We start from the raw sequence: 23,896 nt of genomic DNA, 5'->3' as shown, positions 1-23,896 counted from the left end.
AGTCCCCACAGCATGTTACAGAAATAAATAAATCAATATCTTTAAAGCATACAGCATGGTAGCAAGATAGTGCTAATCAGGTGCAATCTGACAAAACGGGTACCTGGAAAAAGATGGCAAAGCAGCTCTGTAAAACCGATACCTCTAAAGCACTGGCTGGTGGTCTGCAGAGAGCTTGCTGGTTACCTGCTGCTGGTCCTCCTGGTTTCCTCGTGAGACAAAGAGAGCAAACAGGACGTGGGGGTAGATGAAATGAAGAGCAAAAGCACTGTAACTATGTTTTGCAGAAAAAAGGACTGAACACTTGTGGCACTAAGGACATATGGAGGCCTTTCCTATTGCATTTCTAGGACAGCAATCGCTGTAGTTGTCACAGGAATGTTCTGTAGTCACAAATTTGAGGAGAGGTGGCTCATCTAATAATCAAGATGTGGTCCATGCTACAAGTTTGAGAACTTCCGGCCTAAAGCGTTCAGCTACCCCGTCATGTGGCCTTTTATGCTGTAGATCAGTGGTTCTCGATCTTTACCCATCTGACAACAGAAAGGTATTTTAGGACACCATTACCACCCCCTCCTGTGATTTAAGAACCTCTCTCCTACTAAAGAAAGTAGGGTGCTTAACCACCCCCTCTCCAGTTGAGAGCCCATGCCCTAGATCTTAACTAGGGCTGGGGAAATAATGAAAAACTATTCGTGAATATTTTATTTTTTTCAGTGTCAAAATATTTCTGTCTGCAGTTATTCGCCATATGCCAGATCCTTAGCTGGTATAAATCATAATAACTCCACTGGATTTCCATGGAGCTACAACCATTTATAGCAGCTGAGAATTAAGTCCCGCCAGAGATGCCCCATGCCTGCCGATATTGGCAGGGCAGAATGAGGGCAGCTGGCTTCAGCAGTGTTACTGAGCATGCTCAGTGCAAGCCAAGCAACAAATCTGTGAAGTGGGGCACACGACCCTGCATGCTCCTGCCCCCCGGCCATGTTGCCGCTGAGTCCTGCCTCTATAAAACACAAATAAAGGAAAATAAAATTGTTGAATGTTACCTGAAGTATTGCCAATTTCACCAATTAAATTCTATAAATATTACTAAAAACGGCTCTAACAATCCAAACAATCAGCATTGACTAAAATGGAAACGGTAGACTTTCGGTGCCGGAAAGGGTAGCACTGAAAGAGATAATCAAAAGTGGGGGAGGGGAGAATCTTTTTACATGTTGCCCTGACTTGTAACATCACAAATACATTAGTCACCAGCACTGATGGCAAATGTCGCAATATACAGTGGACACAAAATGCAGAGTCCCCAGTTTCAGATATCGGCTTTTTTGTAACAGAGAGCAATAAACTTAGCTAGAACTGGTCTAATACAGTGTTCTAACCGAGAACAACCCCTTCAGTTCAACACCAAGTGCCGGTTGGACACCGCTGTGAAGTCTCTCCTTCTAGGCAGGTAAGGCAATCACAGTGTAGATCACATCAGTACATTAACCCCCCTTTCTGAAGATCCTGCCCTCAGTCAGCCAGTGGGCTGCACAGCTGTAACTGAGGGCAGGATTCATAGATTTTAAAGCCAGAAGGAACTGCTAAGGAAACAAAAAGATGTGCTGTAAATTTTATTAGCCACAGAGTGACCTCATGCCCAGAGAGTCACAAAGAGCCAGGTCACTTGGAACTTTGTCCCCAAACACATATTCTTGCCAGATTTGAACTGAAAATATCTGCAAGCTCCCTCACTACCACAGAACAGCGACACAGGCTCAGACTCTGCCTCCAGCACAGAGAAGTAAATAACAATTGGGTAGCAGCCTGACCAGCAACCACTGTGTTTAAAGCAGGCTTACTGACAGCAGGCTTCTAGAACCATTTCCCTGACCAATGGGAACAGAGATTAACGACTATATAATGCACAAAAAAGTAAAGCCCCATCTTCACTGCTGAGGGAATCCTTGCTAGAAGGTTCAAGACATGGTCATTGAAGGGAACAAAGAGTGGTCCCATCTGATTTTCCCAGGGATTATTTAAAGACAACAATTTTTTTTTTTAAGTCTGCACAACAGAGCTACAAGTTTGACATGGGCCAGACCATCTGCAGCCATTGCAGGGGAGCCTTCCTCACCTTTCTGCGTGCGTCACACAAGTGTAGGCAACACGGTCCCTGGGGAAGCACAGAGAATGATCCCTCTCAGTGCCTCTGAAGGGGCATGGCACCCCAACAAGAGCAGAGGAGGACAGAAGAAGATAGGGCCACAGCCCCACCCCAACTCTGCACTGGTTTACAAAGAGGGCCAGGTACATCAAGGGAGCCAGCTGCATTGTTCTAATGGGGCAGTCTACACATTCCCCTTGCAAGCCAGGGACCAGGGATTGTGCGACCCTGAGGCACAATCCTTCCCCAAACACCTCTAGGACATTGTGGCTCTGCACTGCTCCTTACTCAGAGCTGAAGCTAAATTCCACAATGTGGTGGGGGTGAAAGTTGGACGGGGGTGTTCTCTTTTTAGAGGTCTATGTTGGAGTGATGACGTAGTTAGTAGAGATAGGCCCAAACCAGCACCTTACATCTGAATATCCTACAGACTTTTAGAGAATTCAAAATCTGAAACCAAATCTGGATCTGACAACTGCCAGCATAACCCACTGTTCAGAGTGTGCTGTGTGTCCCCCTCTGCGCTTGATCCCTGGAGGATGTGAGTGTTACACCCTCAGCTACAGAAGCAGGTTCTTTAGCTCACACCATAGAGACTCATGCTTTAAGCTCTAGTATATCAGCGAAGATAGTAGCCATCACACAAGTGGGCCTGATGTTTCTGAACAGCCAAAGCAAAACCCTAAATCTTAACACCCTTGAACTTCTAGTTCAAAACCCAGATCTGCATCCACATTTTGTAGCACAGGTCCATCTCTGTCTTTCATTAACAGATGTGGAAAATACCACCGTAACATGGGGGACAAGCAAAATTCCCCCACAGTGCATGGGGAAGTTCCTGCTCAGAAAATCCTGCTAGCTTACGGCCTCTATGAAACAGGGTGCCATGCCTGCAAGTTTCAACCAACTGAAAAAGTATCCCTACAGTACATGAGCAGAACCGGAAAATGTCAAAAGAACCAAGCTGGGGAAAAGCAACCGCCAAAACAACTTTAATAGCACATGTAGACACAGCACCAAAGGAAAAAATTATGCCCAACAGGCTCGCAGGAAACTCATTGAGAAAAGAGCATTTGCCAGTTCCATCCACTAAAATATAGCCTTAGTCACCCTAATCCAGGTGTGGTTTATATTCTGGTTTACTGGGATTGTCTCAGTTTTCAAGTGGCAATGGCAGTCTCAGGGAAGTTTGGAATCTGAGTTTTAATAAAGCCCTGGGACATCCGTTCATCACAGAGACGTCCCACCTGTCTCCTTCACTGCTAGGGTCCTGCTGCATGGGCCTCTCAGCTTCTCCCTCAACTCCCTACACTTCAACTGCTTCTCAGCTGAACAGTGCGCTAGCAGAAGCCACATCTACCTCTTGACTACAGCTCCGAGGTGCCTGCTACAATAGGAGAGTGGCACCGGCAGGCAGTGGCACCCACAGCCTTCCACACAGTGCATAGCATTGGCAAGGGAGCCAAGTCACCAGCCCAACAGCAGCGGTGAGGAGAAGCCGTACTGGCCACCCCACCGCCCAGTCAGGTTTGGGCCCGCACTGCCTCCATCCCCTCAGGGCCAAAACTGAGTGAATGGCATTGCAAGCGGGAACACAGGGGTTGCAGTAGTGCTCCGGTTTCACCCTGCAGACCCTGCATCCGAACCTGAGCAGCACTGCAACCCCCAACCCCCGTGCACTGAGTCACAATGCCAGCTGCTCAATTTTGGTCCCTCCCACCCATCATGATGGAAGGGCTGCAGGCTCACACCTCAGTGGCACTGTGACCTTTTTGCGCCAGGTCACAATGCTACTCACTCCATTTTGGCCTTAAGGGGACGGATGGGGTCAATTTTGCCACCTCCTGTCATGACAGAGGGGCCGTGGGGCCAAATCTGGGTGGGCAGTGCTGCACCTGGGCCTGCATCTGCACCAGGGATCTCCTCTAGGAACCTACCCAGCCTAGTCCCAATTCCAGCAGCCTGTGTCCCCTCTGCTCTGTCCACTACACTTGCTGAGTGACATTCTCTCAGGGAGTGCCCATACAGGGCAGCTGGCCAGGAGAGGGGCTCTAGGGAGTAACATATAAAAAATTTCCAGAGGCACCCCTGGCAGCAGGAGTGATTGTGGGTCTACAGTTCAGGATGAAGAAAATCTTGCTCAACTTTCCAGAGCATGGCACAAGGTCGAGTCCCTACACAAATGAGATCAACCTTTTGAAGATTTCCTCCAGCATGGGAGAATTCTCCAGTAGCATAGGGCAGTAGTTCCTATGCCAGGACCCTAGATCCCTGGCACTGGTGTCCCTGGATAAAGATGGGAATGGCCATAGCACCCCTGAGTCCGCAGATCATTGACTGCCATGGGCATCTGTACATAAAATAGGTAGTCTGAAAGCTGCTGTGTTTTATGCCAGTGAGCCTGAAGCCCTTGGCTTAAGGGACTAAAGGTGTCTTAATGCCATCTTCCCATACACAGTTCTCCATGGAGCACAGCTTGGCCAGTCCAGAAAATAGGACATGGAATATAAAAGCATCAATATTTTTAGGGAAAAATTTAGCATCGTATTATTTCCTAGTAATGATTTTAAGATTTTTAAAAGGGGGGGAGGGATGAAACAGTAAAACACAACAGAGTGTGAACTGTCATGCTAACATAATAATTCATACCTACAGTGTTGCTACTAGACTCACACCTAGGGTGTTGCTACAAGGCATGAAGCCAAAAACCATGAGCTGTGTAAACATTCTCGTCAATTTATTACAATATGGTTAAAGCCCCAGGGTGTATTACACAAATTATAAAATATTAACATGGGCTTTTATTTGGGTGCTAACCAAAAAAACCCCTAATTTTAAAGGGAAATTATAAGGTGGTTTAAAAGTAAAATTAGACCCAGTTTGATTCATTTTAAACTGGACAAAAGACTGGAAAAGAGACTGTAGGCAACACTCTTATGTTGGGAGGGGAATGGACTAAATGATGTACAATAATAATAGTCTACATCTTTTCCATTTCCAGGATTCTACGAGGTATTCAGCTGGTGTTATCTGGCATGGTTCCATTGACTTCAATGGAATTATACTGATAATACTAGAGCCCCTGTTGGTAACAAAGATCTGATGGAGAATGCTTTATGGATTCACAATATCTAACATTTGTTTCCTTTTAAACATCTATCTGTGATTGTCATAATCACAGACTATATTTTTCTTATGCAGAATGTTTGTGCAGAAACCACAGCAGCATAGTCTGCGTTCACTCTGTGACTAGTTTAACTGAGGCTAATAGGACCACTCAGTGGATAAGGTGCTATTCAGGAGAACTACCAAACAAGAACGACCAAACATGAAGTGTCCAGAAGAGACCACACAGTGTCTATCCTATGCTAGTCTACAATGAACTTGGAGAACAAAATGGCTGTTGAAGCGTACATGCAAGGAGAATGCTTAGATACATAAAAGGTACAGTACACACTAAGCAAAAGGCACCATAGTTTCATAGCTACATATGCCCCATCAGGAACATAATTCCAAAGGAGAGCTACAGTCTTCTTGTTTAGTAGGTGGAGATCTGTACTTCACAGCGCTGCATATGCAGCGCTGAAGAAGTTTGTAAACAATTTTCTCTGGTCAGGCTCCAGATAAGGGAGGTGGATGCTCCAACACACAGAGACCCATTCTCTCTCAGATTACCTGGGCTTTGTGGTCTACAACAGGCATGATCTCCTTTGATCTAAGTTAATAGGAGGACATACTGCAAAGTGCAGTGCTGCATCATGAATGATTTGCATTGTATCTTACACATCATTGGCAATCACATCACCCTATAGAACAAGTGACTTGGTTTGGATATATACTGTAGCATGGACCAAAGGAGATTGTTTGAACTGTCATCGGACACTTAAAGTAAGAATAGGCCTGGACATTAGAATTTCTGTCATAACTGCACCAATTACAACCACGAATGAGGGAGTTACAGTTTCAATGGTCAACGATCACTTGAAGTTCCTTTTTTGCTTCCTATTTTGTTAAACCAGAGAGCAGAAGTAGCCTGCTAACAGAATAAAGAGCCCTAAATATTAAAAGAGAGCTGTCTGCTGTTGTGACTGCAGTTAGCCATCTTTGTTAGTGCTAAGAAGGCAGTGCCTGAAGATGATTTTATTTTAAAAAGCAAAAGAAGAAGCCTGTACTTACACAACATTTTGGATTTGAAAAGCACTAATGCCAGGATATTCAAAATTAGGTTTCCCCACAATTCTGACCCTTTGCAAAATTTGTTGCTTCATCTTCCTCATTGACCCTGTTGCCAAAGACTGGCTGCCTCAGATTGGCTATTGCAGTCTTTTCTTTTCTGACCTCCATGCATCCCCCTTACGCTCAATCAAAAAAAACCTAATACAATTAGCCTTCCCCTCCTGCTTCTCTGACCTTGTCCTAATGTGCCCCTCCACGTGAGCACTCGACAGATTTGCTATGTAAAGGCTGCAGTCACCTTGACTGATAATACTTTAACTATTTAACTCAAGTCATCGAGAGGGGCAGGCAAAAGATCACAGTGGTCCCTGAATCATCTCCCTCCATTTCTCTGGTTTGCCCTATTAAGGGCCACACTGCAATCAACATGCTAACGTTAACATAAGATAAAGCTAAACCCACTGGCATTAATCTTACACATCTTTTTCCCCTTCTGCACATTGAAATCCTCCAGGAGTAGGGTGACCAGATGTCCTGTTTTTATAGGGACGGTCCTGGTTTTGGGGACTTTTTCTTACATAGGCACCTATTACCTCCCCCCCCCCCCACCTCCTGTCCTGTTTTTTCACAGTGCTGTCTGGTCACCCTATCCAGGGGTCATTTTGAGGAAGCTGCCATGAAGGAGCTGTGTTCTCATGAAGAAAGGGTGACTTGAGGAGTCTTTGGACCTCCACTCATATTCCCCAGCACTCTGGATTCTCCATATCCGTGATGATTTAGTTGGGGATTGGTCCTGCTTTGAGCAGGGGGTTGGACTAGATGACCTCCTGAGGTCCCTTCCAACCCTGATATTCTAGGATATCCACAGAACTTCCCAGATAATTTTTAGGCATCCACAGGTTAAGATGACCAGGCCTCCCACCCTCTCCATGGAGAGAGACAAGCTCATCTTCCCAACCAAACAGTGTTGTGGGAAATTCCACAAGTTAAAGCCCACGACTTTTCCTGTCTCTCTGGGCCACAAGCAAAACTTCCTATACGTTTAAGTGGAGAAATTTGCTTTCTATGGTATGATATGGTCCCTTGATCTTAACTGGGATTTTTCCACATAGGGCACAACTGTCATTTTTGTAAAGGCGCTTAGTGGTCTTCAGGGAGAGACGCATCAGAATTAAGTAAGTTGTTTTTTAAATGCTATTTGTTTTGGACTACAGCTCCGCAAGCAAGTAGCAGATGGTTTTTAGGGAAGAATCAGTACTTTTAAGATTCAAGTCTGTGAAACAAATCAGTAGAGCTGAGGGACCTCAAAACCTGGCAGGATCACATCCAGAAAAAGTTTCAGATTCAGTATTAGAACTGCATTATTAAACCAATGTAACCAACATTTTAACAAATAGAAATACAAGAAGGATTTTTAAAGGAGTCATTCTAAACACATTTTATATTAGGACCAGATGTGGTCGGGGGAAAAAGTAAGTCTGTGCCAGCCAGCATCAGGGAGGATTTTATGTTTCAGCTTCAGAGTTGAATCTGCAGCATGCAGTACCACATGCTGGTATCAGTCAGCCTAATGACTGTGGCATACTAGCAGCATAATACTCCTGCCAACACACACAGCTGGGAGCTGATAAACTAAAGGCAACTTCTTCTCTCTGTCCATTACTTATAACCTCTTGGACAGTGAATGAAAACCAATTCAAACCCAGCTTTAGTCCAAACTTCAAACCCATTGAATAGCTTGCCTTGGCCCTACTCCAAAGTCCAGTGGTTTATTACCAGTGTCATGTTTTTCTGTCCCTTGTCTTTCATTCTCCCATTATTTTTTTGGATTTTGTTGTTGTTGTTTTAAATAATCTTATACTATGTTAACTATCTTAACGAACTCTGGTACAAGTTGTGGACTTTGTTAATTGAGTCCACATCAGAAACACAAGGCTTTGGGATGTTTTGTTCTTAGCTGTGCCTGGCTCAACATCCGTCTGCTTATCATTAACCCACATTTTCATCACATCTCTACAGTAACTTATTACAGACTCTGCTGGTAATGAACTACCAACAGGAATCTATATACAAAACTGGCCGTTTGCTTCTTTGTGCATGTGGGCTAAACAAAAATTAATCTTGCTATTTGGTTATTCACTTGGTGTATTTAAATTGGAGACTTTCTGCTTCACTTGATATGCACCAAAAAAAAAAAAAAGGAGGGGCGGAGGGAGAGATCTGGCTACTGAGCTTTATCCAGAAACATTCATCTGTGGAGCAGATTAATGGGAACTTTTCAGATCCACAACAGTTGTACAGCAGCAAAGTAGAGCACACAGTTTTCCCTGGATGACTACAGTGTTTCGAGAAACAGAGAAAACAAATATGGACAGAAGGTAGCAATGTTTTGCTCATCAACCACTATGTAGCTTAGGCATCATTAAAGCGACAGGTTTAGAACTGAGCTTGGGAAAGAAACTGGTTATTTTTAGAAAGGTTTTTTGTGGGACTCTTGACAAAGGCTCGCTTAGGTTTTGGAAGTTAAACTTAAAATAAAAGGAAGGATGTGACAGACAGTGATGCAACAAAGCAGCTGCTAGTATCAAGTGACCGTACGTAAAATGCCATAAAGGAACTGAAGAACAGGCTAGCAAGGAGCAGCAGCAGTTCCTGAGCTAGAAAGTCTCTTCTCCCAGTGTGTTCCTTTAGAAATAAGTCTGTATAAATAAAGCAGATAAAAAACACTGATGTGTACATTTTTACACCTCATGTGGCCCAGCGGCTAGAGCACTGGACTGGGACTCAGGAGAGCTGGGTTCTATTTCTGGCTCTGCCATTGACCTGCGGGGTGACCTTGGATTAGTCACTTCACCGCCCCATGCCTCAGTTTCCCCACCAGTAAAATGTAACTAAATGACACTTACCTCCTTCATAAAGTGCTTGGAGAGCTACTGATCAGAAGCTCTATGTAAGAGCCAGCTACTTGTTATTTTTATTGTTATTATGTTGTGCAGCCCAAGTAAACTCCCATTTTCCCCACAGACCAATTCTTGGAAAAAGCTAAAAGAGAAACATTTTTTGCATATTACAGAACTTACACTCGAGAGAGCATAAACGAAACCACGGTAGAAAATAGAAAATTTTCAATTTGCATGGCGGCTTTCATCAAAAGGTTCTCATAACACCCACAAGAACTAGGACAGGATCATCTTATGTGCTTTTCTATTGCACCCATCACCATACCAGGCAAGGGTGTCACAGGTAAATTAGACCAGCCTACATGAAATCTGCTAGGGACTTCACTAGTCATCTGCTCTTCTCCTTGCCACATTTGTAAGAGGCTCTGCTTCAGCTGAATGTACACAATTACTTAACAAAAATGAAGTGGTCAATCTGGCTATGAGGAGAAGGCTTCCTTGAAGACAAGAGTCTTGCAGGTTAATGGCTGTCACTCTCCATTAGGCCAATTTCCTCCAAAGCTTATTCCATAGCAGAACATCCTTGTCTGAGAAAGCTCATCTTGGGTCTCATGTCGTTGGGCCCTGATTCAGAAAGGGCACGTTAAGGCATCCTTAACTTTAAGGATGTCCTTGAGTCCCACTGAAGTCACCCGCATATGCTTAAACCCCCTTTGAGAACAGGGATGGACTTAAGCGCCTGAATCAGAGCCTTTGTGAACTTCATGGGCTCAGAAGAGCGCAATTGCCCTGGCAAGTGAGGGATGGAGAGGTTATCACAGGTATGGCTGTGTCTTGGTCCACTGATGGCTTGGAAGGTCAGGCCCTTGAGCCATCACTGGAAGTGAACCAGTAGAGGAAAACAATGGGGAGGGAATACATTCACGGTGGTCTGTCCCATTCAGGAGGCAGCCAATCAGCCACATTCAGCGCAGGCTGGAATTTCTGCACTGCAGCCACATTCAGCCCCAGGTACAATGAGTTATAGTATCCCAGGCTGGGAATCACTGTGGCCAAATCATTACCCAGGAGGTAAGGGCGTCATTACCTAGCAAACTGAAGGTGGAAAAAGTCTGTTCTAACCACAGTCTCTGCCTGATTGCTTAGGTTTAAATGATGAGTCAAACAGGATCCTCAAGCTACACATCACTTTGACAAGCAGAGGCAGATGCCTTCAGTGGAAGGGGAGTGAAATGACCCAGCTAGTTCTTTGAAGCATTTCCCCCATTTAACCAGAATCACTTGGGTCTTGCCTAGGTTTAGTTTAAGCCAGCTGTTCTTCGTCCAGCAGCTGTTCTCTTGCTGGCGCTGTGACACCCTTATGATGATGTTGATTACATCAGTGAAAAAGCAGCTGGGAGTCACTGGTCTATTGTTGGAAACGGAGCAGGTGTCATCTCACCACTCCTCCCAATAGTCTCATGGAGACATTAAAGAAGCACAGAAACAGGATAAATCTCTACAAGACTGCACAGGTGAAGGTCTTTGGGGACGGGTAGAAATTGCCCATCTCCACTCTCCAGGGCTTGCTGGAGAAGAATGATGGGAGCCATTTTAATATTGCACTATCTACTCCATATGCAAGTAGATCAACTGCATTAAAAGCTGCAGAGAAGTCCAGTAGAATGAGTATGGAAATACTGTCTGTATCCATTGCCACAAGCTGCTTGTCTTTTAGTGCCACCAAGCTGTCTCCTGGCCATGCCCCATCTTGCAGCTTGATTGCAAGGCACCCAAGATGTTAGCAGATGTCACATGTAATTGAAACTTGGCTGTCACCACTTTCAGTGATTTTGCCTTAGAATGGTAAATTGGAGAGGTCTTTTGTATCCAGTATTGGCTTTGAGAACTGAGTAGGCTGTTACATTTTTCAATGAAGTTAGCAGATTCTGTTTCTTCCATTAGCCAATTGTTCTTTGCTGGCTGTCACCAGCCAGGAGGGATATGGGTCTGTTTTGCAGGTGGTAGTTTGAACACTTCTAGAGACTCCTGCAGCTTAATTGTATGGAGCAGATCTCTGGCAGGGTAGCATGTGGCTATTTCAGTGCTGCCAACCCTAAGCATTCAAAAACCATGAGTCAGGCCTCAAAAATCATGAGACTGGCTTTAAAATCTTGAGGTTTTTTAAAAATAATAATAATAAATAATAATAAATTTTGGGTTCTTTTTATTTGCCTTCAGATTTTTGAGCCTTTAGGGTTCACATTTTCCAGCTTTGCTCCGCCACCACAAGAGGTAGAAACTTGGCTTTCATTTCACAATGAAAGCTAAGATGCTCACATAAATCAGTTGACTTCAGGAGTTGGGGCTTCAAGAAAAACGCCAAATATCATCCGAGCTGGCAAGACTATTGTTTAGATTTATGAGCACCAGCAGTAACCCCATAAAATATAACTATACAGAACAGAAAATAAAAGAAATCCTCCTCCCTCTCTAATCATCAGCCCCTGACACATCTCCCTCCTTTAAAGTGCCCTGTACAGATTAGCTTTGCAGCCGGCCCTGAAAGTTAATAGATTCAGGCTATGTCAGACCAAGGGGTGGGGAAGCAAATTCCAAAGACAATCAGCTAGCAAGCTGCCACATTCTACACCAACTTTAGCTTCCAAAGGGATTTAAGATGGAGCCCAAAGTAGACCACATTACAGCAGTCTCTGGTGAGTGTCCTGCTGTCTGCCACCATCTTGCACCCCCCTGACCCATAGGCCATCCTGTGACCTTTCCCAGAGAGTTTTGTCTCATCCACAAGAGAGAGCTAAACATTTTCTCTCCAATTCTGTGGGAGAGGACGACAAGAACACAGCAGAATTAGCAATATGGTGGGACTACCACCTTCATACCATTGTTCCCCATTTTTCCTGACCCCATGGACATCCCTCAGCAGGTACCTAAATCCTCCATGGAGGTTGGGATCCATGGAGAGGGGGAGCTGGGGACAAACGTAGGGACCTGCTCTCCACAGAATTAACCCCTCATCAAGGCAAGGGAGTCCACCTTAATTGAATCACTTCTCCCTGCTCTGATGTGTGAAGCCTCTGTGGGAGGACTCCTGGAGGCAGCCAAGAGGTCAGCCCCTGACAGCAGGTCTCCACCAAGGGCACACTGTCCTGGAGGAGGGAGAGGGGCAGGAATGCTCCAGAGACATGGAGGAGGCTTAAGGCGATTTAGCTCCCTTGTCTCTGGCAGCTCCCCTCAAACTCATAAAGATCATGAATTTGAGGTGTGGGGGGGTCTAAACATCAGGCCATTCCAAGGGGGGCAGGAGACAACACAAAGAATGATCCTGTGGAAACTCCATGATTGGAGTCTCATGATTTCCTGTTCTCTGCCTGGATACTTCCCCTGCAGGAGATGATCCTGATCTCAAGGCTTAAACCTTGATTTCATCTGTCATCTGAGTCTCCAGATCACCAAAAGAGACATCACAAAATGCTCTTTCATTTTCATCCCCTTTATCCTACTTTGAATGAAATTTATCAAGTCACATCCATCTTTTTTTTTTTAAGTTTAAAAAATAGTGGTCAATTGTTAGCCGCTAGTAATTTCTATAAATCACATTTACTGTTTTAAATTCAGGGAATAAAAATAAATCAGAAGCTATGGTAAAAAGTAGATTGTGTTATATCAGGAAAGACTGGAACTTTTTGATCTTTAAAACATTTATCTGAACAATGTCAGTAAAGTTATAAAACTGAATCTCTCTCTGTCAAGAATACAAAATTTATAATAAAGGCAACTATATTTCTGGGGATTTTTCTACACACAAACTTGCACCAAAATAAAGAAGGCCATGTCTACATTAGAAAATTACATCAGTTTAATTTTTTTAATTGATTTAATTAAACCAGTTCAGCCCGCCTCTGTGGACACTTATTTTTGTTTTAGTGTACGTCTACGCTGCGGGAGCTACAGGGGCACAGCTGCAGTGCCGTAGTGTTGATGTTTCCTACGTTGATGAAAAGGGGTATTTCCCCATAGGTGGATTACCTGCATCTCTCTGAGTGCTGGTAGCTAGGTCAACAGAAGAATTCACCTAGCCATGTCTACACCAGGGGTTAAGTCATCTTAACTATGGTTTTTTCACATCCCTGAATCACGTAACTAGGTCAATCTACATTTTAAGTGTAGACCAGAGCTAAGAGTGGCTTATTTTGATTTAGCTTAAATCAATTCCTAATTGACTTAAGATAAACTAAAACTAAGTCCGGTTTAAACAGGAACACAAGTATCAACATGGGGGTTTCCACTGGTTCAGCTAAGTCAGTCTGAAATTCATATCTGTAGTAAGATGGCGCAACTTTTCCCATGCAGACAAGACTAATTTAATTTACACATTTCATTATTTTGGGACAAGTCTCTGTGTGGATACTCTTCTTTCAGAATAAAAATGTCCACACACAGACTTGCACAGAAATAACAAAAAGATGTGAATTAAAACCTTTTTAATTACTCTGGGGGGAGCTTGTGTGTAATCCAGCTGTGCTGAATCAGAACACCCATTCTATCTGCAGATATTAAAGACAGACACAATACCACTCTCTGTAATTGGTGAAGCAGATAATTTTTGGTTAGAAGAAAAATGACAAACTGGTATTACAAGAAAAAGCTTTTGCCACATGAGGGCATGCTTCTGCATCTCTACCAAGGCTAGCCTTTAACTAAATCCTAAATGTTTAAGGCAAGTTGAATGCTCTAATTAGGCCTAATTATTGGAAAGTTTACAAAATAAAGAGTGTGATTTTTAAATTATTTGCTATGTTTCTAATACATCAATTTAATGCAGCATCAGAGGCTTTGGAAAGAGACAGTGCTTGTAATGACAAGTTTCCTTCAGTGTCCTTTACGGCCAATAACACATTCTTACATTTTGCAGTGTCAGACTCTGGCTAGCCAATCAGCAAATGCATAATATCTCATTTGTATTCCATTCAGTTAGGTGTAACAACTGTAGAGTGAGATTCACATGAAAAAGAGTATAGAGGAGGTGCAAAATTCACCATTTGCACCCGTGAAAAGGTCTCATAGGGTATTAACCTCCTGGATGTTCGTTTGGAAAGGGGCAAGGGAAGAGCAGTGCTTTCACTGCTGCCCTCTTGTGAGGGGAGAGGATTGTGGGGCTCTGCCAAAGGAGCTCCCCAGTAGAAGGCTGCATGGTGTATGCACTAAATCATGGTCTCTCTGCGACATCCTGGTCACAAAACCTCTCCAGCCTGCAGAACCCACTTCCAGAGATTACTCAGTCAGCTAGTGCTACCCCACAAGAATGGGGGTTCCAAGCAAACCTTCACCACCAGGGGTTCTGTGGTCGGGGTTACCCTGTTGCATGCCAGAATAACTCAGAGATTAATCAAATTCACAACTTCTACTGATGGGGGATGGGGCTAGAGATTAATCTGTCAACATAGAGATTTACACTCAAGCAGGAAAATTTCCCAACGTCCTAAGCTTTTTGCAGTCCTTGAAAGAGGATTTTGTGGAAGCTAGATTCTTGGCAGAGGTGATTGGTTAGCTGGAAGATAGTGGGATATGAGCACTTGCCCAGGAGCAATGAGTCACTAGGAATATATTGCAATAGCTTGGTGTGTCCTTGGTTGCTGGCAGCTTCTTAAATCAAGGGACTGATTGAAGCGAGGTGTTGTAGATTTCATGTCTGCATCGTAGGCCTGATCCTTCAAAAAGCCAAGTCTCTTCTGCAAGCTCTCAACTCCTATTGATGTCAACCGGCATTCAACACGTTGCAGGATCTGGCCCTCCATGCATATTCAAAGAGCAACAAGGGGTGGCCAAATCCTTCTCCTGTTGAAGTCAGTGAGAGTTTTCCATTGACTTCAATGGGAGCAGAATCAGGCACTAAATTGTCAAAGTTCTACCCCAGCGAGCACTGGGCTGTTCTTGGTCCACCTGAGCCAAGCATACATCCTGGTATGAACTTCCTGGGGGGAGGGAGAGGTCAGCTTCTTCTTTGGTTGATCCAAAGAAGAAATCAGGAAGCTGCAGGGGATATGACGATGATGTGTCACTTCATAATTTTGTCCATTTAGGCCTGTGCTTTCTAAGGTGTGAACACAGATCATAAAACTCCCTTTGAAGGAATCTTTGTTCTGGCCCCTATCTTTATCCTGGAGGAGAAAAATCTATTGCATTCTCTACAACTCACCGCCACACCCAGTCTCCAGAAAGTTTTGGTTTGACTTTGAGGGCCAAAGAAAAAACATGAGATGCCTGAGCATACAAAGAGTTTACCAAGATATAACAACCACCACAGAGGCTAAAAACATTAGAGATCAACTGACCTAAAGAATATTAAGTCCCCCAGACATACTTTTTGCCATCAGTTATTTATAGAGTGATGCTTTTGGTTTGATCTTAAAATATCAGCTTTATGAGCATACACAGATAAGAATGCTATGAAACTCACAGGTCTATCAGATGCAGACAATCAGGGCTTGGAACTCTCTGAATTATCCTCCTGTAAATTGAGAATCATTCCACTGATTTTTATCAGAGAGTTACTCTGAGCTTACACTAGAATAGACCAGAATTGGCCTCCATGTTCATTTAAAAAAAAAAAAAAAACATATATGCTAAGTCATTAACAAACGTAAGTATACAGTTTTTACAATCCTAGAAAAATTAAGAAATTGATGCCCACTTTACAGATGTTGCTCCAAGGAACCAGGTACTTAATACATGATCTCACTGGTCTTTCACCTTTTGTACCACAGTTTGAACCCATCTTTCTCCCTTTTGACTTTATACAAAAGACCCTTTGTTCCTGTCTACACCAGCAAAATATTTGCATTCCCAAGACTGTGTTCCATTATGATTATGTTCCCAACAAGGCAGTGGCCTAAAACAGTTTGTCCTTGCCTGCATGCACAGGACTGATCCCTGTTTTAACTGCATTACCTAATCGTTGTACAGCCCTGGACTTTGAAGGGTAGTAGAGCAATTTGCTAACAAAGTTAAAACATTGATTTGATCTTTCTACCCTGGCAAGAGCAAAGAGAAGAAAAGCAAAAGCTACAGTCACCTGGGGGTTAAAGGAAGGGCCAAAGAGGGAGGGGAATGGAGAGCAGGGAGCAGTAACTACCATAGGAGAGGGGGAAAAGACAGAGGGAAAGCCATCAGGCATGGGGAACATGAGTAGAGTTCGTAATTTTCCCCCCAGTGTAGCCCCCAACTGTGAACAATGGCAATATGATCTCCATCTATTAATGTCCCCTGTCTTATCCTAGGCACATCTGTCTCATACAGGTAAAGAAAGCATCTTGCATCCTTAAAAGGGTGGTGGGGTTAGGAATGTTTCACTGGACTGCACCATATCCTGGAGAGACAAAACTAGACAGCTAAGTGGCAACCTGAGTGTAGAACAGTAGAGGCCCAGAAACAGACTTCAAGTGATCTGACTCATGGACGGGCACTGTTGATGAGCTGGTGTACCAACATGACCCTCCTGCAGCTACTCAGCTGGATTACATACAGGGGAGAGCTGAGAGGAGAGTGTGTTGGGGAACATTTAAATTAAAAGAACAGCCTTCCAGCAAAACAGATGCATGAGGAGTAGCACAAGAGGTGACAAAGATCTGAAAAACAAAAGAAGAAGATGGGGGAGAGGGAGACAAGGCGGAAGGGCGCAGCGCTGTTCCCATTTACATCCTAAAAATCCCAGTAGTGCTGACATAATTTTAGAGAATGTCTCACCTGCCTCCATGCCATGGTCCTGTCTGAAGGACAATCTGGGTCTCTTGGTGCTTTTTTGTCCCTCAACCTAGATTATAACCACACTAGAGCATGGACTGTCTTGCTATTTGAGTTTTGTACAGTGGGGTACATTGTACAGCTGACAATATTACTAGGCTCCAGTAAATCTTGCCAGATACTGTGTCAGCCCATGTTATCACGCTTCAAAACAAAAAACAAAAAACCTCCTCCTCCTGGTTAAGAGGGATGAACTGATGCTGCTCCACACCCAGCAAATCCAGCCTCATCTCACCGCATTGCAATAGGCCTAGTAGTCTTTCCCCAATAGATAGAACTCAGCTGGTGTTAAGATCAAACATGCCCACACTGACTGGAGCAGGTGCCAGCTAATCCTGATTCATGCTGTTACTACTTCTTGCCAAAGCTACCAACGTAAAGTCAGCAAGAATCTGACACTTTGGTCAAAGACGGAAGCATGTCACTGCCCATGATGGATTTCAGAAATGTTTCATAATCGAGCCACTGCCTCATCCGTTCCTAAATTACTCACACAAAAATAAAAACCCAAGAGTACAAGTCTATCCATAGACATTAATTTCACTAGGGGAAGAGCATTTAATTTTACAGTTCACACCCTTCTTGATTAGTTGGGCCTTATGCACTGAGCCAGCTGACATCATTCACACAGCAGCACAGCCCATACAGGTTGGTGCATGTAACTAAACATCATGCCTAAAGTCCCTGGGGAGAACAATAGTGCACAGAAGATATCCTGTTTCTCGTTCTCGTGATGTCAATTGCATCAGCGGGTTACCTGGTTGTCTGTGAACTGGGTAACTACTGTATATGCAAAAGGACAAGCTGCACCTTTTCCAATAAGCAACCACAAGGAAGAAAGCCTCCAAATTCCAACCCTGATTTTAGGTCTCAATTGACAGATAGCTGCAGCTTCTTTAATTGTTCCTTCCTGTACCAGGGGCATGCGCAAGTGGGGACAAGCAGGGGCATGCCCCCCAGGGCACAGAACTTCTCCAGCCCGAGGCCGTGGAGGCAGAGAAGCTCACGCTCCTGCTGGAACAGGGTGGGAATAGGGGGCAGTGAGCTTCTGTGGCCCCCAAAAAAGGGTCACATTTAAATTCCTGCACATACCACTGTCCTGTAGAGATTACAAATTAAAGAGGGATTTCTGCGTATTTATAAAACAAGAAGTATAGGATACAATTTTCAGAAGGGGGACTGAGTTTTTGGGTGTCCAATCTGAGGCACTTTAAAAGGGGCCATATGTCAGAAAGTGCTGTAGATTCACTCTGAGTCAGGCCCCTTTACAGGAGCTGAGGTTCGGTCACCAAAAACTGAAGCACTCCAAATTTCTAATCATTCTTCTAAAATCTTGGCTACAAAGCATCTTACTTGTCACTGCATTGCAAAACTTGTAAGCCATTGATTTTATTGTGGCTGATGTCATATTTTTAAACCACAGCTCATGCTATATTCTACTTCAACAGGTGGAGCTCTTCCCTCCAAGTCAAAGACGTTTATTTTCCTCACCATTTAAAAAAAAAATAATAATAGAAATGCAGGAAGACTCTGTTGTGACTGGAGAACTAGTGAAATTATGACCTCACAAAAGAATGAAGCTGAATGAATTCTAATAGAAGTTGGGTGCTTAACATCCATATACTCCTAGAGCTGCCCTAAGTAATGCCACTGCTAAACTTATGGGGCTTTGCAGGTCCCAGAATAATCAGGGTGCAAATCCAACTAGGCCATACCCCCTTTTTGCACCCTCCAGCATCCAATCCACACACATCTTGCTTCTGCTCCATCTCCAGGTCACAGAGAAGACTCCCTCCACCTGGGGCTGCTACAGAATTGGCCCTTCTACACTGGATGTATTCCCTGGGGGTTCCTGGGGCTGCTCTGCAGACTCTTTACACCAGCGTAATTCGTATGAAGGGTCCAGAGGACAAATAATGAACAGGACCTCCTAGAGTTACTAGTATAAGGTTCTAGGCCCTGATTGTTAGGGTTAAGATTGGAAATATACCTTAAAGTGCTGTTGTGATCTGAGAAAGGACTCTAAAAATATGATCGTGGGAGGGTTCCATGTTTATTATCTCTCAGTTATATCCATTAAAAAAATCTAATTGTCTGCCCTGCAAACTCAAACTGGGATGAGAACCATGTTGGTTTCCTTCCTTCTCATGCACAGTTGCCTGTAATAAAAGTTCTGCAGGTTAAATTATGCCCTCAGTGACACCTATGCATACGGTGATCTTCAAAGGGTTTGCACAACTGCAACTAATTTAACTTTTTAAAATTGTTCTGTTGGTGAGACACAAGAAAGCCTGGGGCAGAACCCCAGCTCGTGTCAATTGTCAGAGTTCCACTGAAGTCATTTACACAAGCTGAGCATCCAGCACACTCTCTTTTAGCTGTACTGCTCTCCCTGGGGAAAAAAGCAATGTATTCAGTCCACTCTCACACTTGTGAGAAATATGCCTAGACTGCATGAGGAAAGACTCTTAATTGGACTACATCTGGAAGGTGGGAAGCAGATGGTCAGCTGAGGAAAGGGGGTGCAAAACTACAGCAAGCAACGGTCACACACAGTCCATTCCAGAGACAGAGAGAGGTTAAAATGACTGCAGGGAAAGCAAAAGAGAAACTGGCGTTGTTGGCCTACATCCAGCAGGAAAGGTTCATTTTTCTGGTCAGACCTCTGTGGGAGTGGAGCCCCAGGAGAAATGCAAATGACAGCAGAGTTCTGGCATGGTCAGAGACCGCACCACCTCTCTCCCAACATACATGCAGTCTGTCTTAATCTCACCTCAGGTTGGGAGTTGTCCTGTGCTGCCCCTGTGACAGGGTATAAGAAGAACTGCAGCAATCTGGTGGTTGCTGCATGATGTAAGAGTCAGGAGCACAGTTGCCTGGGGCAACCTGCAGAGCTCAGCAAGAGATAGTTTTCATGCGTCAGATCCTGCATGTGGCTATCACATAGCACAGTTTGCCACCCGGGGGTTCTCTCCTCACCACCCATGACCTGAGGTTTAGCAAACTCTGAATCTGGAATAGGGTATAATGACCTGACTTTAGACCCCACTGCACTTTTAGCTGGCAGGGTCTGGAAGCCATGATTGCTGCAGAGGAAGCACACTCCTCCCACCCCTGAAGGTGTATCACTCCTGAGTAATTCCTTAGATAAAGGAATTCCTTACGTTGCTTTGGAAGCAATACAAACTAAACTGGAAAAAGGCACTCTGACTGCAGAATAAGAGCATCCACTTGGGCAGTTGGATAGTTATTACAGTTGCCAGAGAAACTTTGATGGAACTATACCCCATCAGAATATGTGGGTTGGTCAGAATCAAAGTACTCTGTGAAACTGGGTCATTTCATTGAAAATCTCTTTTGGAAGAAAAATGGAGGGAAAAGTTCTGACAATGTCAAAAATGGCCCCTTGAGAAATTTTCAGAATTAAAAGTTTAGATTTTTGGTTTTGAATTTTTTTAAACTTTGCATTATAATACAAAATTTTTAAAAAAAGAGTTGAAATTGGAACATTTTGATTTTGTTTAAATGAAACATTTTAATGGACTGTATTATTTTCTATTGCAGAATTTCTATATTTGGGGGTTTTGTTCTGATTGGGAACAAGCCAAATTTCAAAATCTTGAAACTTTTCATGGAATGGAATGTCCATGCTCTGCATGGCTCTAATAATTATACCCAGTATAGTTCTTCCAGTAAATTTCTCTGTGTAGGCAAGCCCTTATTCTGAAGGGGAATAAGCTATATTGCTATAAAACACTTTTATACGCATAACTGCATCCATACTAGGGGTTATGTCTGTATAATTATTGGTTAAAAAAAAAGAAAATTATCACTCCCCCAACCAAAATAGATAATACAAGTACAAAAACTGTGTGTACATCAGGCCTTCAGAAATCAGGAATTTTTGAATCCTCTCCACACCTACCCTAAAAATCAATACATCAGATCATGCTGCTTTTTCAGACAAAGTGATAACTTGCACATCCTATAAATTCTGTCCTCTTTTACACTTGTGCAACTCCATTGATTTCACAGGAGGTAAATGAGGCCAGAATTTTCCCAATGATGCCTATTCGGCTGTAAACATTTAGAGGAGAAAAATGGCAAGCAAGTTTCAAACCATTAAGATGAGATTAAAATCAAAAGAAAAATCTTACAGTACAGTTAAAATAAATGTCATGTATAAACTGTAGCACCTTCTATCCAAGGAAAACACTAAAACTTCAGGTGTTGAACTGATGCTCTAGAGGAATCACTCCATCCAACACTGAAATTAAGCCACTTTGGAGGGAGCAGAAGGTTTACATCTACACACAGCAGCATTGCACACCAGTTTAGGACAGAAAGTAAAGAATGTTATATTCAGCAGCAGCTCAGGAGGAATTTAGGTAGGCAAAATTATATTATATGAACTGAATTTTGCCCAGGACACTGAAATTATGACTATTATTAGTTATATGAGGCCTCGAGCTCATTGTGCTAGGCAGAGTAAAAACAAGGATTGTCCCTTACTTTAAAGCATTTAGCTCATCCCTGCTTCTGTGATGAGTCTCATGGTATCTTCAATGACTGCAGCAAAATTAGTACAGCAGGAAATAAACTACCAGATTTTTTGATCCAATACGAAAATCATAGGGATCAGTTGGTAGTAATATGAAGGGATGGAATAGTGTCAAAGAGAAGGAAGACAGATATGTTAAAAGGAAGGACAGTCTTTTGGTTAAAACACAAGGCCATAAATCAAAAGATATAGAGCAGGTTATATACCTAGCTCTGCCACAGACTTCCTGTGAGACTCTAGGCAAATCGGTTTCCCCATCTGTACAATGATATAATAATACAGGTGCCGAGAGGTTTAATTCAATAAAGTGCTTGGTGTCCCTAGGATAAAAAGTGCTGTAGAATACAAACTACTTTAACCGTGGAAATCAGCAGACACCTTCCCACCCTCCCTCTGCAGACCACAATACCAGAAGTGATAACAGAATACTGGAGATAGCAACACTAACATTGATGCAGAACATGCTTTAGCTCTTGCTGCTTGACACCCTTGAAAGGAATGTCCCAAAATATTACCTTCTCCCTTGCCTGCCACCCCACAAGCATTATGATAACTGGCTATATCAAGGGTTCTCAGACTGGGGGTCGGGACCCCTCAGGAGGTCGTGAGATTATTACATGGGGGGGTCACAAGCTGTCAGCCTCCACCCCAAACCCCACTTTGCCTCCAGCATTTATAATGGTGTTAAATATGTAAATAAGTGTTTTTAATTTAAAGGGGGGGGTCTCACTCAGAGGCTTGCTATGTGAAAGGGGTCACCGGTACAAAAGTTTGAGAACCACTGGGCTATATTCTTCCATAGCCTTCATCAAACGATAATTATTCACATGATTATTCTACTAAATAGAAAGATATTAGAATAGTTAAGTGGTATTTGGGTTGGGTGGATGGGAGGGCAGAGAGGGTGATTAACAGCTCTGGCAACTTTGTAAATGGTAGCATGCATGGCCATTTAGTCAATCACCTCCCAGTCAAGGAAGTCAGAACCACTGGGATTCGTATTTAGAGGAATCTTTCCAGTATGCTGTAGGCTTTTATCTTGAACTAACATTGCACGCTACTCATGACAGAAGGGCCATGACAGAAACTATATCAGCATCAGCAGCAACCAGAGTAGCCGAAGCAGAATATTCTAGGTGCAAATAGCATTTATCCTGCAGAATGTCAGTTGTTCTACAGTTTCCGCATTCTTATTTTGGCTGTCAGATATTCCCTGCCCCAATGAAAGTGCATTCTGAATATCTGCTGCAGGGAATACAGCACGCAAACCAGACTTGATAAGAGTAATAATCCATGCAAGTTCTCCATTTATTTTCTAAAAGTCACTAACCCAGAGTATCGGAGTGGTAACTGTGTTAGTCTGTATCAGCAAAGACAACAAGGAATCGTTGTGGCACCTTTAATCTCTCAGGTGCCACAAGGATTCCTCGTTGTTCTAACCCAGAGTTGCTTCTTATCTTGCTACTTTTATTTAGAGAGGAACCTGTGCATTGTGCTTGGATCTGAATCCAAACTCCCTCAAAGTGCTCCCATCTCAGATTGTTAAAACTGACTGCAGCCTTAGCATTTGCCTGAACTAATTCCTTATTGCTTTAGGAAAACTAAATAGACACAGATACAAAAACCACCCTTTTTTAACTTGCTGGAAGGTGGCGGCACACAGATTTATCAGATTTAGACTTGGCCTGGTGATCAGTGCATACAGGACTTCCAAATCGCTGCAGCCCTCAGTGACTAAAAATGATGAAACCACCATGCTTAAGAAAGGTCTGATTGGTTCAGAGCACTGCAGTCCATTTACTCAGCAACAAGGCTGCCAGGAGCACATCACCCTGGTGCTCCACTCTCTTCACAGGCTCTCAATTGAATATTAGATCAATTTCAATGTCTTACTGTCCTTATTTTCAAAGCCCTCCATATTTAGGATTAGCCCACCTCACTCTGTCACATGACAGATACATTCCACTGGAATAATGTAAAGGTCAACCTGTGAAGGTTGTGCGTGCAGGAAAGTTTTCTCAGTGACCAGTCCATAACTGCAGAAATCGCTTCCAGGAGAGATCCTGAGTACCTTCAGAATGAAACCATTTAAACCACAGACCTCAGAGCCTCCAGAACGAGATGTAAACTCCCCTTTTTCCACCTTTCGTTCCTTTCTTTGACCTAACCCCACCAAAACCACATTACGTAAAAAAACCAAACCAAACCAAACCAAAAAATCTCCCTATAGAAGAACAGAGAGAGAGAGAGAGGGAGATCCCAGAGATCTTTGTGTTCACTTTTATGTGCTTGTCAGGCACTCAG

This window comes from Lepidochelys kempii, chromosome 2 (genome assembly GCF_965140265.1).
Source record: "Lepidochelys kempii isolate rLepKem1 chromosome 2, rLepKem1.hap2, whole genome shotgun sequence".
NCBI classification, from domain to species: Eukaryota; Metazoa; Chordata; order Testudines; family Cheloniidae; genus Lepidochelys; species Lepidochelys kempii.
Note: the sequence above shows the minus strand (reverse complement) of the source record.